Genomic DNA, 14,047 nt, shown 5'->3' on the forward strand with positions numbered 1-14,047 from the left:
GCTGGGTTTACACACAGAATGCCACTTAGCCTGGGAAAGCAGCATATCGCAAGGAGGGCAAAGAAATTATAATTTACTCACCGTAGTGACTAACATACTCTTAGTCCTAAGCCCAGTTTCTCCATACTGCATGGGCGTCCCTTCCAAGGGACAGGAGACAGAACCTTTTTCACCAGAAAAATCCCCCTTCCCCTTTTAATTTAGAGGTGCGCAGGGGAGCATGTTCTTCCCTGATTCCGCCACCACACCTCAGTCCCCATTGACACGTCGACAATAGATTTAACATTGCCTGATGCCACCAGTATTATTTGGGGGGAGGTTTGTTAGGCAGAATCATATGCAGTGCCCTTAGAGACCACTGCACACAATTAAGACTACAAATGGTAATACAATTTCACCTTTGGTACAAGCCTGTACTACACAAAAAGAGTGGTAGCAATGGCTGAGCAGCCAGACTTACGGTGTTGTGAAACAAAGATGTTACCAGGTGTTGGCGGGCTTCTCCACAGAAGGCTCCAAAAGTGGTGCCACTCTGAGTACCACAGGGGGTGTGGGAGGGGGTTTAGGCAACCTGGACTGAGTTGCCTCGGCAACTCAAGTCGCACTCTTGTGTGATTGGCCCAAGTGGAAAGCCCGGCTCTCCACTTAGCATGTTTGAGTGACAGCTAGGCTGAATGAATGGGGGTTTTCTGCATAAAAGCAGGGCTTTGGGGACTGGAACTTCAGAAGTCGCCACAGGACCTAAAGAATCCGAGGAGGGAGAAGCCGAGCCAACCTGCAACGACGACACCACCGGTGGAGCCCTGCTGAAGCGTCTCACCACTTTTCCAGACAACAGAAGTGTTCTCCACCCCAGATAGTCTTCTTCCTTTGACTGGTGGGGATAACCAGTTTGCCTGTCTTTTCGCCTTCCTGGACCATTTCGTGGCCGCCTTGCCTGTGCCAAGCACCCCGGCAACCGGAATACCACGGTTTACCACTAGCGTGAAGAAAAGGGTTGTACCTCGTAACCGGGAACCTCCGCGGCTGGTTTCTTCCCTGGCAGTGCAACGACCTTCATCTTTCCTCCACGTTGAGATCTCCTCTTCCTCTGGACGAACCACCGACTTGCACCCGCTGCCAGGAACTGCCACCGCTGGAGCGTTCTTCCCATTTCACGTACTGCGTCCCGCCTGGCTTCCCTTGCGACAGATCGTTCAGGGTGACAGTAAATCCTTGACTTTCTAACCTGGATTAGCCTGGGGCCTGTTAACTAACTTTTCCTGACTTGATCTAAATCTTTTGTGAACTATTTACAAAGACTCTTTGGGCATAACCCCACTGTGTGATCCTGGACACATTTCGCTTTTTCTCTCTAAGAGTGAGCCTGGCATTTGAACTTCCTTGCTCTCCAGTAGACTTTGCCTAACCTGCCTCACTGTGGTTCTTTGAAAAGTATTGAAATGTGTGTGCTTTCATAAATTTGCCTTTTCCCTCCCTTTTAATATAACTTATTAGAGTGCCATCTTATGTTAAGCGCTCACCTCCGTCTAAAAATAAGTGGTGTTTCTCACTAAGACTTGTCTAATAAGTAATTAGGGATATATATATATATATATAAATAATGGTGACTGTGTTGAATTTACTTACCTCTTTTTTTGCAAGTGTAATTTACAAGTGTCTTTAAATAAATAATTATATACTTTTTACACCAAAGCTCTGGTCAGTGTTTGCTTGTGCTACTGTACCTCTGTACCTATTGTGTATCCTATATATACTGCCTAACTCATCTTGAGAGAAGGCTGACTGCTCAGCCACAGCTACCAGATAAATCTGGGTGGTACAGACTGCTACCAATTGGGTTTACTGCCAACCACCTGTAGTCCTAAATCTTTTGCAGTGGTCCCTAAGGGAACAGCACAGGTTTCTGCCCAACAATGCCCTCTTTCCCTCGGCGGCTGTTGTGGACGAGGGGGACTGGTAAAAGCCTTTACTCCCCTCTCCCCCCCTTTTTGTTGCTTGCGCTGGTTTCTAGGCGGCGAGCGGTCCAGCTGCCTGGATCTCCGTTCCTGAAGTCACAGAACCCTCCGTATGTCCGAAGCCTGTCGGAGCGCTGCTGAGATTGGGTGCACGATTTGGGCGTGGTCTTTGTCAGGATGGATAAAGACTTGGCTGTTTGTGAGCCGTTTTTCTTTTTGTCCAGCTCTTCGTCCGTTGAGGAGTGTAAGAGTCTCCCCTACTTGTGGTGCCGCTAGCATTGCGGGGAGGACTTCCCTGATGGAATCCTTGAGGATAACCCCCATCCGAGGTGACTTCATGAGGCAGAGTAATCTCTCGAAGAACCCCTCCTCACTGGCCGAAAAGGCAGCAGGGGTTGCTGACAAGGTAGCTGGGAGCTTCTGAAGCCGCTGTGTACCCTGCCCATATGGACACAGTGGAAAGCTGTAGTGCACATACCTGGTCAAGGCCAGGCCCACCTTGACACTCGTTCTTCGCCAAATTCCTGGAATGGCGTCGGACAGGTGCATCTGACTGGCGCAGCTGCCAGCCACGTGCCTGCGACGTGTTGCTCGGCCGCTTGGCCCAGCCTCTTCCCAGAGACATGCGTTTGGATCATGAGGCCTATCCTGCTCCTCGGGCCTAGGCCTGGTAGATGTGACACCTTCAACCCGGGGGTCGGTAGAGCTGCGTTTAGGTGGCCCCTCGGACATATTGCCGGTACTAGGGCATAGCCCCTCGGCCATATTGCTGGTAAAAGGGCGGCGCCCATCGGATGACAATCCAGTACAAGAACCTTCTAGTCCCTCAACACTACCACCGGGAGGATCCAAGGATCCCTTGGCCTGAAGGCCGGTAGCTGCAGTAGCCTCAGTGCACGTGCTGGTATAAGGACCTGACCGGTCCCTCCCGCGCAGCAGAATCCATGGGAAGGAGTCTCCTTTGAGGGATGCGAAGGAGAATATCGGCCCTAACTTGGGCTTGGTTCAACGTTTCATGAAGGGCTTGAGGTCCTCTGGAAGCGACTTCTGGAAGAGCTCCATCCACCTGGCTAGTCTGTTCTTCAGCACTTTCGAGGACAGCGAACCAGACGCTGTATAAGCTTGACAACCGTGGTCTGGGCGAAGGCAAAGTAGTCAGAGCGTGTGGGGGTCTGAAGTTGGGAAGACACCGTTGCAGGATTGATACCTGAAGAACCCTGTAGAAGTCTACATTCGCAAGGGAGTAGCGTGACACCTGAAGACCGAGTAACTGAATGATAAAAAGAGAAAAAGGCAAGAAGTATCTGTGCGTGGAATTACATGGCTGAAGCCAAACCCAGGAGTGCTGGTGAATTCGGCCTGTTCCCGTCGACGCAGAAAAGGGGAATGAGGCGTGGCACCAGAGGGAGGAGTCAGGGCAGCACATGCTCCCTGGGCCGCACCCACGCGCACCTTTAAATTTAAAGGGGAAGAAGGTTTTTTTCTGGTGAAAAAAAGGTTTCGGAAAAGGGACGGGACGTAAGAGTACAATAGGGCTAAAGGACATGTGAAAAACATGTGGCTTAGTCATCTTAGACTTCCAGTCACTCTTAGTAGACAGTGGTGATAATTATAAAAGTGAATAAGTAAAACGTTCAAAACAGTAGACAAATATCTGTTTCCACCAGCTCATCCTGGACAATTGTAATCAAAAAGCCACAAAAAGAAAACGTTACAAGGATACAAGACATCCTAACTGTACTTCACTTTAAGGTGATTTTTGCCGCTTTAAAAATCCAAGAAATCCATTAAGGGAGAGATAGTCTATCAGTAACGATAGTCTAACAGACTGGACAGATATTGCATAAGAATGAGCAAGACCACAAGTGAAGTAAAGCATAAAACTTTAGTTACTTCAAAAAAACTGGTCATAAAAAAAAAAGCAAAAATAAAAAAGGTGTGCCATGGAAATATATGGGAGGAAAGCAGCAAAAATTCTAAAGGTTCTCCTCTTGCATTATTTTCGCTGTTTGTGCCAGATGTAGACCAAGCTCTGGAAAGGTCAAAGAGGTTTCCCTATGAAAAGGATTATTTTCTGCTGCTCTGAGTCAGGACTACTGTTTAATAACTACATTAGTCGGATGTCCCCCAGTTTACCTGTCATCTTTTGTCTGCGCATGCCAAAGGTTGCAGTGCTGCATTTAATTTTAAAAACACTCTCACCATCAGAACAGTTAGCATCAGCACTATTCCCAGCTGTAAATCCATCATTGCCAAACTCTCCACCTCCCCACTAGCACAATCTCCCTCCACCTAATTTACTGCTCCTCTCAACCCCCCCCAACCGCTGCCCCACCAGCACCTTCAAGGAAGACCTCCTAAAAAGCATTTACCCCTCCATCAAGCCCAACGCCAAAATAATCATCCTAGGAGACCTTAACCTAGGCATCAAAGACCCCACAGACTGCCACGCCTCCAGCCTAACTTCATCGCTCCACCAAGTTGGATTCATTCAACTGTCACTTGAACACACCCACTCCCAATGTCACATCCTCGATTGGATTGCTGACCTCAACTGCAATGTCACCAACCCCACCTTCTCACTCTACCCGTGGTCCTACCATCACACCTTTTCCTTCGACATCCCCAATGGCAAATAGCCAAGCCCCTCCCACCACGTGAAACCCAATGGCATGGTACGCTGTACTAAAAACCTTAACAAGGACAGCCTGGCCCCGGTCCTCTCAAGAAACCACCCGCCACAGCAATCAACCCTGCAGCCCTAGTCAACCTCTACACCACCATCGCCCACACGGTTGACACACTTTCTCCCCTCAAACAGCCCAAAGCCAAACCGACAGTAAAAAACTCCTGGTACACCCCTAAGCCCCTCACCACCAGTGCTAAAAAGCGGGCTTTATAATCAGCCTTGCGAAAGAACCCCTCCACCACTATCAAATTCAATTCAATGCCCTTGCCAGAGCATACACTTTTTTTTTTAAAAACGATCCTCACTGCCAAAGCAAACAGCTACGACGAGAAAATGAGCAATGCCAAATCCAGCTCTCGCAAGCTTTTCTCGATCCGGCAAGAGCTCGAGTCACCCAATGCCCCTCTCTCTGACTGGACCCTAGACATCTGGTGCTGTGTTAGGCAGAATATTGTGCAGTTCCCTTAGGGAGCACTACAGAAGATTAGGATTAAAGGTGAGAGCAATAAATCCCCTTTGGTATCAGTCTGTATCACAAAGATTTAGTTGGTAGCTGTGGCTGAGCAGTCAGACTTATCTCAAGAGGGAGATGAGCAGTATTCAGGGTTTACAGAATAGGCCTTCAGTACCATGGAACAAGGAAACACTGACCAAAGCTTTGTAGTAAAAGAATATATATATTTATTTTATACCCTTTTAGTTAAACACATCTACCACAGTTCTTAAAGCAGGTTAAATTCTGTCAAAGTATACACAACTCCCTAGGTAAATTGTAGACAAGTTTGAGCAAGAGTGAAAACTGAGCAAAACGGCACAGTGTAAACCAAACACAAATGGCACTCTAGCAATTTCTCACAAGTGAGGGAAAGCACAAGTTATACAGAAATATCTTCTTACACACCCTAGCAACACTTTCCATAAGTTTGTGAACCAGATTAAGCAAGGCAGTGCATCAGTATAGAAAATACTTAAATGAAAACTGAGCAAAAGGGCATTTCACAAGGTTTAAAAGTGGGAAGGAAAGTGTGATTATAAGAAGTAAGTGCACCAACACATTTCTAGTTGAGAAGCAATCTAGAGAATGCAGTTCTAACAAATTTATCCAGAGTCCGTAGGCCTGTGCCAGATTCAGTGGTACAGGGCAAGGGCCCAGGAGCAAAATGTTCTTGTAGCTGCAGTCAAGTCTTTGGTTAACTATTTTGAAAAGGGGGGATGCAGAAGGTGAAAAACCATGTTAAAAGAGAGGGGCGGCCAACCCAACAGGTAGGTAAAGGATTTAAAACACCTTTAGCACTACCACACAGAAAGGACATCCTGGCGGAACAATGTACCTTATAAATGAAGAAGTGGCTCCTGCGGTGGCGGTTGTTCCTGGTAGTTCCTGCAGTTCGGGGGATCCAGCAGAAGAAGAAGAGGCTCTCGTCGTGGAGGAAGGTTCGAGTTACTGCACTACCCAGGGATGAAACCAGCCGCGGTGCTGCCCGACGAATAAAAGGTACGCTCCTTTAAAATCGCGGTCCGGGTGGACTGGTGCCTGGCTATACGGTCTCCGAGTACAGGGTACTGGCGATTCGACCTAGGCAGGTCCGGGAAGGCGATTGGCAAACTGGTTGGCCCCGCCAGCGCAAGGGAAGAAGGCTCTTGCAGATGAAGATCTTCTCTCGTCGTGTGGAGAAAAAAGTGGTGAGACGCTGCAGCAGGACTTCACCGGGGGTTCAGTCGTTGCAGATGTCTTTGGCTTCTCTCCTCTTCGGCTTCTTAGTTCCTGTGGCGACGTCTTGCTCTTCCAGTCCTCGGGTCCCTGCTTTTATGCAAAACGATCCCCATTCATACAGCCTAGCTGTCACTCACACAGTGGAGTGGTCATCTTGGCGGGAGACCCTCCAGCCTATCAGGATAAAGTGCGACATGGGTTGCTGAGGCAACCCTGTCCAGGGGTCCTACTCCCCCTCCCACACAAGGGACCCACCACAGACTCGGTGGCGCTGAAACGAGGGCTTCTTGGCAGAAGCCCGCCAAAAGGACCAACAAAGGATCCCCGACCTAGGTTAGGAGTTTAAAGAAAGACACGAGAAAGAAGTTATATTAAAGTTCGGGCAAATAAAACCTACCGGAGTAAAGTTAATATTAAAATACACCGGCGGTATGTTAGAGGCTGTCAGAAAATGTGGTAGCCTCGAACAATGGGAAAATCCCATAGGAAAATATTTGCGGTTGAATATTTACGTTAGTAACCACTGCCACCAGCCACAAACTTTTGAGAGAGGGACTGTAGGTACCCTCTCGAAAATGAACATAAAGGGAAAAACTATTAACCCCTCCCAGTACTTCCATAGTAAGATGGGTTGTACTGGTTTAGTTCACAAAAGTTGACTAGTAAAGTCAATGGGGACACTACATGCCCTGTAGTCAGTCCCAGGGTATGGAGTCTATGTTTGGGGGTCGCTACGACACGCCTGTGTCACTGCACGGAGGGTGCTGTGTAACATGTGAATAAAGTGTGGTTCCTATGGAGGTGAGAGAAACCCCATAGACATTAAACACAAAAATAGCCTATAACACACATAGCAAAAATGCCTAAGAGTGGGAAAAAGAGTCTCACTCTTAGCAGGAGAAAAAACAAACCCTGCAAATCCAACAAAGATGCTGGTGGACTCTATAGGTATGGGAAATTAGCCATAAGATGAGAATTCTCCCTAACATGCTGCAAAATTCAAGATGACCTCACTGGTATAAAGATTAGCTATCTCAGGGAAAAAATCCACCTCAAACTAGCCATGCGCTTCAAACCACCCCATCCCTCTCCCATTGCACCTAGCACCCACCCCTGCCTCCATACCACTCATTTGACTTCCAGGCAGTCTCAACGTGAGGTTGGCAACATAATCAGAAGGCTAAAGACATCCCGATTCAAAGAAGACGTCTGCCCGGCGCCAATCAAAGCCTCCGCCGAAACGCTCACCCCAATCATCACGGCCATCCATTCCTCCACCTCAATAATTGTCCCTATATCCTTGAAGGAAGACTGGTTGATCCCCGAGCAACAACAAAAAAAGTGCCTAGACCCCAGCATCACCACGTACTACCGCCCCATCACAACCATGCCCTTCACCCTCAAGATCCTTGGCCGAGCTGCCTACATCCAGGCACAATACCTGGAGAAAAATCATATTCTGGGCATCTGCCTGTTACGATTCCGTTGCAGACACGGAACTGAATCTGCCCTGGTGGACTTGAAAAATCAACTCTGTCATAAAGGGTGACAGCAAACTTTCCCTACTTCTAATGCTGGACAGGTGTCCCAACAAAAACGGTACCTCACATGTGTGGGTGCACCTACCTGGGCGCAAAGGGAAAAGGCTAACCCACTGGTAACCCCAACCCTTTTGGCAGAGCAGATTTTGCTCTTGTGGACAACATACAAGTTTGGGCCTAGGGTGTCGAAGCCACCAAGGAAAACAGGGAACCCCATGCATTTCCAAAAAGAGGACACCCGTGGGAATCCACAGAGGTCTGACTTACGTGAATCGCCCCAGAATGCATTACCCACAATCCCCAGCAAAGTCTGAAATTTGGTGAAAAATTTACAATTTTCAGACATTTCCCTCTTGCCATCCACCGAAAGACACCGCCAACACCACATGTCCTACCTTCCTGCGTTCCCACAGGTGTCCCGATGTAAACGGTACCTCACGTGTGGGTGCACCTACCTAGGCCCAAAGGGAAAAAGCTAAACCACTGGTAACCCCCAAAGGGTTTTGGGAGACAACCTACAGATTTGGGCCTAGTGTGTCGAAGCCACGAAGGAAAACAGGGTACACCATGCATTTCCGAAAAGAAGACACCCGTGGGAATCCACAGAGGTCTGACCTGATTGAATCGCCCCAGAATTTATTACCCACAATCCCTGACAAATTGAAAATTGTGTTTTTTCCACTAAATTTCAGACTGTCAGGGATTGTGCGTCATAAATTATGGGGCGATTTGCACAAGTCAGACCTCTGGATTCCCACCGGTGTTTTCTTTTCGGAAATGCATGGGGTTCCCCGTTTTCCTTTGTGGCTTCAACACCCTAGGCCCAAATCTGTAGGTTGTCCACATGAGCAAAATTCCTGAAAGTCTGCTGTGCGAAAAGACTTGGGGTTACCAGTGTTTTAGGCTTTTCCCTTTGCACCAAGGTAGGTGCACACACACGTGAGGTACCGTTTTCATCGGGAAACCTCTGGTAACGCGGGAAGGTAGGCCATGTGTTGTTGGATGCGTGTTTCGGTGGGTGACCAGAGTGAAATGTGCGGAAATTGTGTTTTTTTTCTGCCATTTTCCCGATTTCCCTCCAAACTATGGAATCTTTCCCTACATAGTTGTTGCCTGACCTGTGCAAATCACCCCTTCCTAAACTTGGAATATTGTCTACTTTTCAGAAATGTATTCCTTTCTGGCTTCCCATTCAGCTTTACTACCCTTTTCTTCCATTCCGTCGCTTTTTCTAATTGGCCAGATTTTCGTGCATCTTCTGGGTGGAGTTCGGGAGCCGAGTTGGCACACCAGGACCCCCTGTATTTCTCGCTCCACCAGACAAATGCGGCCTTACTGCCAGCATGGATTCTCATGCTAGAAATAAGGAAAGGGATACCTCTGGGATCTGCTTGGAAATGAAACCTGGTAAAAGCAGGCAGAGTCCAGAGGAAGCCATTGTCAATTCCACCAGCAATCGCTAATTGCGAGAGGTATTTACACTCTTCCAGAGTGGAAAAGCAATGTGATTTCACCTGCCTTTTACGCTAAAATCTTCCATTTTGTAGCGGAAAAGTAAACATGTGCGCCAATGGAAGTGGTCCACTCCATGCAGTTTACTTTGTGCCTTGATGTTTGGGGGTTTTGCGTAATGCTACACATGTAATAAATAAATGCATTTAACATGACCCAAGATAAATGCCAATTCATGATCAGAATGAGTGAGCATGGCATGTCACCGGTAAGAGGGTGTCCTGTGCTGCTTGAGTGCATTGGCAAATGCCCTTAATTGCCATCTCGCGTTAAGCAGGTGCTGAAACCCATCAGGGTGGATTGCGCAATAATAAGTCGACAGAGGTATTTCAAATGGCCAATTTCACTCTTTGAGTGACATTGTCAAAGTGGGAGAATGTTGCCCAGTATGTGCCACTTTCTCTGCGGAGTGAATTGTGCCCACCCCGAGGAAGAAGTGTGAAAAACCCACAAGGGCACTGTGCCCTGCTCTTTGTGTGTGTCTTCCTCACAGGGCGATAGATGCAGACTCAGACGTGGGTAAGTCTCAGGTGGCAAGCCTGTACCCTATAGTTGATGTGGCAAGATTCCAGACTTCTGAGGCTCATAACATTAGCATTGAGTTACATGCCACCTGACAGGTATGTGTGCAAAGCAGAGCTGTCAGTGGGCTACAGCAGGAGGCAATGTCTGCCCACCCTCAAAGGGTACGTACAACCAAAAGTAATAGGCCCCTCCCCCATAATGGCTGTAGGGACCAGGCTCCGAAACAGGGCAAGAATGCCCTCCAATCATCCATGCCCACGAGTAGGGTAACCCTCGTGCTCAAGGAACCCTCTTGAGCAACCTCTGTACTTTCCAGGTGATACTAACATTATTTAAAGCCAGAGGTCTAAAAGGTAATCGCTTAATTGCAGCTGGAAATTAGCTCCTGGTGTGATCAAAATGTCTTAACCAAGTGTGACATCATCCCCTTCCCTCGCGTTTCTTCATCCACTGAATTACTATTAGAAACAAAGGCAAGTGGTGTGTCTCTTGTGTAGGCATTAGGAAGGCAGTTGCCAGCCTCTGGCATAATATGACGTTCTTCCAATATTGGCTAGCTGTTGCCCTCTTATGGCCAGATAGAACCATCATGGCAGTGACTGGCAAATGCCTTTCCCCTGCAGACAGAAAAGCGGAAATAAGAGGCCAATTCAATAAACGGCACAAATAGAAGTTAAGACAGACTGCAGCTGCCATTGCTGTGTTAGAGAGAATTTGGAGTGCTCAACCAAGGAAGTATGTATTAAGCAAGCAAGCAGTGAGACAAGGGAGAGGCAAAGAAAGGCCAGAGGCGCTTTTTAAATAATGTAACGGGGCAGAGGACCCATGCTCTGCCGTCCTTGTAACATATGAGAGAATCAAATAGATCTGGCATTGCAGCAAGTGTTAAACGAGAAAGTAACACAGTCCAGCTCTGCATTCAGTATAACAAAGGAAAAGAAAGGCTAGGCTCCAACGCCAGCGTGAGATGCAATAAGAGGGACCAGACTCATCGTGAGAGGCTGGCCCGGCCCTCGCAGGGGCGCCTGAGTGGGCTGCCCCTCTGGCCATCCCCTGGGTCCACATCCACCCCACCTACTAGGCATCCCCGGGGTCCGACACAGCCGGCCGCGGACGTGGGGAGTGCTTATAAGGGGGTAGGCTTGTGATCGCTCATCCTCCTTGTTTGCTGTACCTCCCTCCCTCCCGGAGGACAGTCAAAGCAGCAACATCACCCACTTGGTCTCTACTCCCATAACAGGGCTTACTCAGAGGTACAAACAAGAAACCCCCATCTTTCCATTCCAAGAGACACACGCGTCTCCTTGCCCCACGCAAAAAAAGTAGCAACTTGCAGTTGGTAGAAAAGGCTTCAACTCCTTTATTTGGCAGGAGTCCACTTACAGGTGATCTGCCTCTTAACGAGCTGGCGTCCTAGCTGTGGCCCACTGGAAGTAATTGTTATTTCCTCTCTCTTACCATGAGCTCATAGTCAGATGAAAAATCCAGAAATGCAACATAAAAAGACATGTTCTTTGCTGCTGCAGCCTTTAATCTTCTTGTTTTCTTTTCTTCTTTTCTCTTGTTTTATACAGTGATATTTGTAATTAATCTCGCTGAAACTTTGTGGGCATCCTGGTGTATCGCCAGAGACACAAATCGAGTCCAAAAAGTCCCCTCACAAGAGTGCTGCACCTTTTAAACAACGAGAATTCAACCGCGATTTTCTGTCTTCTTCTGTGCTCCTTGAAAAGGCACAAAACCCGCAAAACCGCATTCAGCCGCAAGAGAAATCTTGCCTAGAGCCTTCATCGATCCCTGCTGCAAAGTCCCTTCTGAGGTCGTGTGTTCAGTCTCCAGGACAAGGAATCCACTGACCGGGTATTTGGCTGCAGTCCCTCAAGTTCTCCTGCTGCAATCTCTCCTTCATTGCTGAGGTACTGTGCTGGCTTGGGTATATACTTACCTTAAGCCTGTTAGGATTTCTGTGTAGTCCTGGGGTGTTTCCTGTGATTGGGAGGTCCCTCGTCCAGTACACCCAGCCCCACTGCTAGAATCCTGCTGAGGTGTCTTCTGTGAAGCCCCCGGACCCTCTTCTAACCCTAGAAGTAAAGTACTCACCTGTTTGCCATTTTTCCTAAGGAAACTCTGACTTTTGCTACTAAAGAACTTATTCTAACACTGCCTGTTGGTCACTAGTCCTAGTGTCCCCCCCTTCTGCCACTGAGAACACTCATGCTCCAAGAATAAGGGAAAGACTTTGAAGGGATTGGGACTTCTGCCTAGAAAAGAAATCAAGTGTTTTACTTACTTGTAAAGAGTTGGTGGGTAACTGTAATTCTAAGAGTGAACAGTTACAAAAGTTCTTACTGATCTTGAATGTGTGATGCACTATTCTTAAAAGTATGGTTAACATCTTTTCTTCCTTAGCCACTGTTTTACCAGTCTAAAAGAAAGTAGATATAAAGGTATTTTACTCTCCTGTGATCAGGTTGTGCCTCTTTACAAAAGTAATGTGTTGGTTTCACCAGATTATTCCTGAAGGGTAATTGTATGAGTGTCCTCCAACTGGGTCTTGCTTCCCCTGACTTGCTGCTAGCCGGTCCTTAATAAGTCTACATTAGGTTGTTGCCTACATAGAATAACTATTCAGTAAAGCGTGACATTGGGTTTTACTTTCCCCTTCATTGTGAAGTTAAAGTATGTGGGTTTTACTTACCTTGTGTTAGCTGTGCCATCCACAAAACGTTACCAGAGTTATTGCTTACCTCAATTTGGGGTTCCCTGATTTCAAAAGCATCTGTAATTGTATATTACTTTCTTAGGTTTTACTCACCTGCTATAACTATGTGTTATGACAAAAGTGGTTATAGGTTTCTACTGCACCTAGAATAAGTGTTTCACTATTCACCAAAAAGTATATTGTCCAGTTGACGGTTTATGTGATTTGTTCCAAGAGTCACTGTACAACTGGAAGGGCCTACTGCCCTTGTATTACCAAAAGTAATCTAAAAGTAACCATTGTCTTTTACTCCCAAAGAATAGGCTTGACCTATACTAAATGTGTATAACAAGGTTTTTACTTCCCTAGAACTACTGTCAGGTGTTCCAAATAAGGTTTATACTTGGGCCTGTGTGCTTTCAAGTATAGTGTTGTGTTTTATATTGTGATTTCATATAATGTGTTAGTACTTACTTAATCCCTAGATTTATCTGGACCTACCTGTATTTAAATAAATCCTTTATTTTTACAATACATAGTGTTTCAGTGTTTCTTTGGATCATTTGTATTACAATTTCACTTTTACAGTAAGTACTGCCGTCTCTCCCTCCTAAGATAAGCCTGGCTGCTCTACCTACGCTACCATGTACTCAGGTGGTACAGTCTTATACTAAGAGTGGAGTAGTACTTCAGAAAAACTGTCCTAACATTAAGCAGAGGGACCTTGGCTTCTCCATTATGCACCTGCTGCCATTGGGGGATTAGTCTAACCTCACCCTGGCATGTTTATCCACCATTCCAAAAGTTCCCTCAGCGACCAGGATTTTAAAGGCTTCCGGGATTCCAACCTGTTTCATCCGGGTATCATTTGGTGAGTCCGCGAGGTACCTGGGGGAGGCTGCAGGGCCTTGCGAGGGGTCAATGGTAGGTGTCCCTAACAACCGCTCGCAATTCTTACCCTCCAGCCGTTGCAATGGTGCCTCCCGCACCACCCTCCTGGTTTGCTTTGGCTTGCTGGGTATTGTAATCAATGATGCCCCCATGCCCCGGTCGTGCCACTCTCGCACGCCACTCTCACACTCCTCGCTGCTTTCCCTGTAAAACTGGGAGTACATGGGCACAGTAGGAAGAGGCACAGTTAGTAAAGGGTTTGTGGGCTCCACACCCCTTAGCTCCATGTTTCTTTTTTTCTCCCTTGCTCTTGCCAGCACGAGCCCAGATTTCTTGGAAAGCACCAAGTCACTTAAGAGGCGAAGCTTCTCTTGTGCGTGGCAGGGCATCTAGTTCCATAGTCCAAAATCCAGGGGTCAGTGATGTAGTACAGGCTAGAGTTCAGAAGGTCTTATTGAAACCTCTAACTCGCAGACCGTGCACTCTGCACAGGAGTGAGGATTTTAAGGAGGTGCG

The 14,047-nt window shown here is 47.4% G+C and overlaps 1 protein-coding gene across 5 annotated transcripts in view; it reads right to left on the reverse strand.

The window, feature by feature from the left end:
• SAMD4B (sterile alpha motif domain containing 4B) overlaps nt 1–14,047 on the reverse strand; it is a 1,200,154-nt gene that overhangs the window by 372,747 nt on the left and 813,360 nt on the right. The gene's annotated exons all lie outside the window — the stretch shown is intronic.

This window comes from Ambystoma mexicanum, chromosome 2p, assembly GCF_040938575.1.
Source record: "Ambystoma mexicanum isolate Mex_15411 chromosome 2p, UKY_AmexF1_1, whole genome shotgun sequence".
In the NCBI taxonomy this organism is placed as follows: Eukaryota; Metazoa; Chordata; class Amphibia; order Caudata; family Ambystomatidae; genus Ambystoma; species Ambystoma mexicanum.